General features: G+C 37.1%; 1 non-coding gene across 1 annotated transcript; it reads right to left on the bottom strand.

The window, feature by feature from the left end:
• Nucleotides 1-1,642: 1,642 nt before the first annotated feature.
• Nucleotides 1,643-1,750, bottom strand: LOC115064533. The gene has a single exon (XR_003844362.1). It is a non-coding gene; the product is annotated as a U6 spliceosomal RNA (small nuclear RNA).
• Between the last annotated feature and the right edge of the window lie 3,010 nt (nucleotides 1,751-4,760).

Here is a 4,760-nt window from a genome sequence, read left to right as displayed (position 1 = left end):
ACACAATGGAGTACTACTCAGCTTTTTAAAATATGAAATTATGAAATTCTTGTACAAATGGGTGTATCTACAGGATATCATCCTGAGTGAGGTATCCCAATCACAAAAGAAGTCACTTGATCTGCACTCACTGATAAGTAGATATTAGCCCAGAAACTTAGTATACCAAAGATACAATCTGCAAAACACAAGAAAATCAAGAAGGAAGACCAACAGGTGGATACTATACTCCTCCTTAGAATAGGGAACAAAATACTCATGGAAGGAGTTACAGAGACAAATTTTGGAGCTAAGGCAAAAGAATGGACCATCCATAGACTACCCCTCCCGGGGATCCATCCCATAATCAGCCACCAAACACAGATACTATTGCACATGCCAGCAAGATTTTGCTGAAAGGACCCTGATTTAGCTGTCTCATGTGAGGCTATGCCAGTGCCTGGCAAACACAGAAGCGGATGCTCACAGTCAGCAATTGGATGGAATACAGGGCCCCCAATGTAGGAGCTAGAGAAAGTACCAAAGGAGCTGAAGGGGTCTGCAACCCTATAGATGGAACAACAATATGAACTAACCAGTACCCCCAGAGCTCCTGTCTCTATCTGCATATGTAGCAGAAGATGGCCTAGTTGGCCATCATTGGGAAGAGAGGCCCCTTGGTCTTACAAACTTTATATGCCCCAGTACAGGGGAATGCCAGGGCCAAGAAGTGGGAGTAAGTGGATAGGGGAGCAAGGTGGTGGGGAGTGTATAGGGGACTTTTGGGATAACATTTGAAATGTAAATGAAGAAATTAATAAAAAAATTGAAAAAAAGAAGAGTGTAGATGATAGTTACATGATTATCAAAATAATTAAAAAAGAATTTGATAAAAATTGAAGATACTTTTAAATTTAAAAATTCCTTCACACAGAAAGACTCTATTTGTCTTATCAAAAGACCATTTTTAGAAATCATATTGTCACTATTCTCAAAAATGTCAACATAACTTTTAAGAGGCATGTGATTACTCTAAAGGCCATAGAGATATATTACACATTCATGTAAGTGTAAAAATAATCTCTTTGGAAGAAAAAAGAGATTTTTATGTTTCTCTACAATTGAAAAATGTCCAAAATACAGAACCACATGCCCTTGCCTTGTTGCAGGCCCAGGGACCATGAGCCAGCTCAGGCTTTCCCATGTCTCAGACTGCACTTCCGCACCCTGAAGCAGTGTGCTAGGTGCTTCCCTACAACTTAGTACCTGACCCAGCCCCAGCTATGGGGTGGGATAAGCACAATCAATTATTTCCCACTAGTTTCACTCGAACATCCATGAAGGGTACACTTAGCCTAGTCATGTTTATGTATACTATCTTGACCTTCTACTTATTACGTTTCATGTGACACACAGTTGTTTGCCCATTGTATGGAAGGCACCAACACACATACCTGCAAATATATAGAAAGCCTTTCCCCACTTCCCCCCAAAAATCCCACTGAGACTGAACAACTTCAGTCTATTGTGAGGTTTTGAAATCATCTAGGCATAGTAGATTTTGAAACAGTATATTTGAAACCAGCATGGCATAGATCAAAACTTCATTTGTCACCTGGTTCCTGGGAACTACTACATATACCCATTGCTGCATGGTTCTTATTTAAATATAGAATGGTTCATGAGTTTGTGTAACACCCTTAGGCAGGGATGAGGATAATCTTTGTTTTTATTGTTCCAATTTTAATATGGGTGCTGCTTAAGTGAACACAAGTTATTATTCATCTATTCTTTCTCATTACCAATTACTTATCTGTGTGGATGACTAATTAGATCAGTTCGGGTATGCTCAGGAAAGCAGCTATGCCTTGAAAAGCAGCTATATATAAAACAGTCTCCCATCACAAAGTCCCTCCAACCTTCATGCTAATATCTCTAACAGGAGAACAGTGAAGGCAGTAGAGTTCATTCTGGTAACAACATCTCAGGAATATAGGTTTTTATTATCATGATTCCAGATGATTTGTGAACTTGGGCCCCCAGGATAAGTGAATATGGAGATTTTTATCTTGTATTCGATAAGCAGATGTTGGGAGGTAAGACTGTGGAGTCCATTGGCTAATGCTAGACAGTACAATGGTATCAATAGTCAGGTGGACCAATGGGGACAAAGCTTACCCTCAGTAAAATCCTTTCATAAATTAAAGGAATATCTGACAATGACAAAGTTTATGTGCAAAAACCAAATGACAATTTCTGTGTAGAATATATGGCAAACTTCTATATGCACTGTAGACGTATTGATTCAAAAAGAACTGAATATTTCATGTGCAGTATATACCTAGACAAGAAAACAGAAAAAGCATGAAGTTGAAACATGATGTACAACACAGATTTACCTCATAAAAATGCTGCTATATGTAGTGGTTAGCGGAGAAGTGTTTAAAAGAGAAAAAAAAGACACTACAAAGCATCTTCTAAGTTGAGGAAAAGTCTCCAATGTAGAATATGAGGGGCAATATGCTACCTGGTGCTGGTAGATGAATGCAATCACTACTCTGCAGAAATCCAGGCTGCTGAAGAGCTCCTTGAGGTATAAGGATTCACAGAGATACCATACAAGAAAGAATGATGCCTAAGGAAATCAATCCATAAACAGTCCACATTAAGCTAGGAACTGGAAGTATCACAGTCTAGGTTATAGAAGCTAAAACATCTTGTGAGGAACAGAATATTGTCAGTGTATAAGACTTTTAGCTAAAGGATTCCTCTCACTACCCTTAACACTTCAGGTAACAGTCATGGCAAAGATAAGCAAGAAGGTTTGGGGAAGAAAGATGTAGTTTTATAATTCAGACTTTAGGAATGTTGAGACATGAACATTCATGATAGAAATGAGTATTCATCCGCAGTAGGACATGGATCAAGTTGACTTTGGTTAAGAAGCATGTGGTAGTTCATGGTGGCCTCTGATGACACAAGTAAGGGAACACTGTGGACTCATTTTATTTGAAAATGTTTCTCATTGATCTGTAACTTACCAAGTAGACTAGGCTGGCTCACCTATGAACCCCAAGGATTCATTTGCTTTTTATTTCCCTTGAAGAAGGCCAGCAAGTATGTTCCACTATACACAACTGCATTCACATAGGTCCTAGAAATATTACACAGGTCTTGATGCATATAACACTAGCAAATTATTGGCCTTCTTTCCTCTCTGCCTCTTAGGTGCACTTTTAAACCAAATTTTTAAAAAGTATAATTCTGTATTTATAATATTAGTTCCAGCAGATTGATTATAGTCTGTCCTTTAGTTCTATGTCTGAAGAAATGCTGACAATACAATTAGAAGGCAATGTCTGAGATTTTCCTTTTCTTCTTGTGTTTATTATACTCAGAATCAACATTGGGATATTTTGAGCCTCCTGTGAGTTTGCCCATTATCACTATGCAGACAAAGAAATGGTTTAACTACAAAAATACAAGTGGTTGTGATTATTATTTTCTTTTAATAACATTGTAAATGTTCATAACCATAAAATACTGAAACCATTTCTTTAGATGTGTAACTTCATCATCATTGTTGTATTTCACAACTTAAAAGAACTTGTTGATACTACTGATTTTCTAAATGTACCTCAACAAAGGACCTGATAGAGACATTTTGAGATGAACTGCAACATGCCTTGCTGCTTCTCACTTCACATTTCTTTTAGACTGTTAGCTTTATGATTCGTATATGGTGTCAGGTATTTACCATTCTCAAATACGCAGAACTTAGAAGATGGGCCATTGCCAGTAAGAAAAGCCAAATATGGATGTTGATGGGTTAATCTTTTTAGATTTCCTGAAGATTAGGATATATGAATGCTATTTGTTGTTATTAATTATCATATATCACGTCAGTTACCCATGAGGTGATGCCAATAGGATCTGGGGAGCCAATATGACAGTGAAGATGAGGTGTATAACCTCCTTACTCATGGAAACTCTTTAAATCTACTGTGTAAATCACACAAGTACCTATCAGAATTGGGCAATTGCTCCAGTGCTAGAAGGTGTTGCCCTTGAGTTCACATTTCCAGAACTCAGTAACCAACAGAGAACAATGCTTGCCATAATGGTAGAATCTTTCAGCATCATAGTAATTTGAGTACCTTAAGATAAGAATTGCCGGGAGAAAAAAAAGTACAAAATGAACAGTTGTGCACTGAGCTAATATGGGTGTTCACATCATGTGACTAGTCATTCCCTTCTGTGTCTATAAAGACAGAAAGGGTTGTTTGCCTGAAAAGTCCTTGTTCAGACTGAACAAATAACACTATTGATTCCCAGACACAATAAATGCTTTATAAAAACAAAACAAACTCCATTTCTAGATGATCTATACACCAAAAGAAAATATCTTGCTGGGATTCTTACTAATCACAAAAGTGAATTTATTTCATTATCTGATACTTTTAATATAAACATCATCTCAGTACATAAAGAAAAAAATGTGTGATTCAGAAAAGAGTATACTTTACTTGGAATCTGGTGTCTTCTCTATATCTTTATTATAGGCAATGTCTTCAATATCTTCATGCGACATCAGGACACATATACTTGACACATCAGGTGCACATATACTTGAAGCTAGACCAGAACTTTCGAGTGTTTATTCTGAAATCTATGTATTGGTGAAAATAAGAATCTGTTGCAGAAGTTACCAACAGACTATTGGAGATTGATGGTCTTTGCTTTTATTCTAGAGACATGTAGCCATTAGGAAACAAGTAATT

The sequence above is a fragment of the Mus pahari genome, chromosome 7, assembly GCF_900095145.1.
Source record: "Mus pahari chromosome 7, PAHARI_EIJ_v1.1, whole genome shotgun sequence".
Classification (NCBI taxonomy): Eukaryota; Metazoa; Chordata; class Mammalia; order Rodentia; family Muridae; genus Mus; species Mus pahari.
This window is presented reverse-complemented; position numbering and strand designations above follow the sequence as displayed.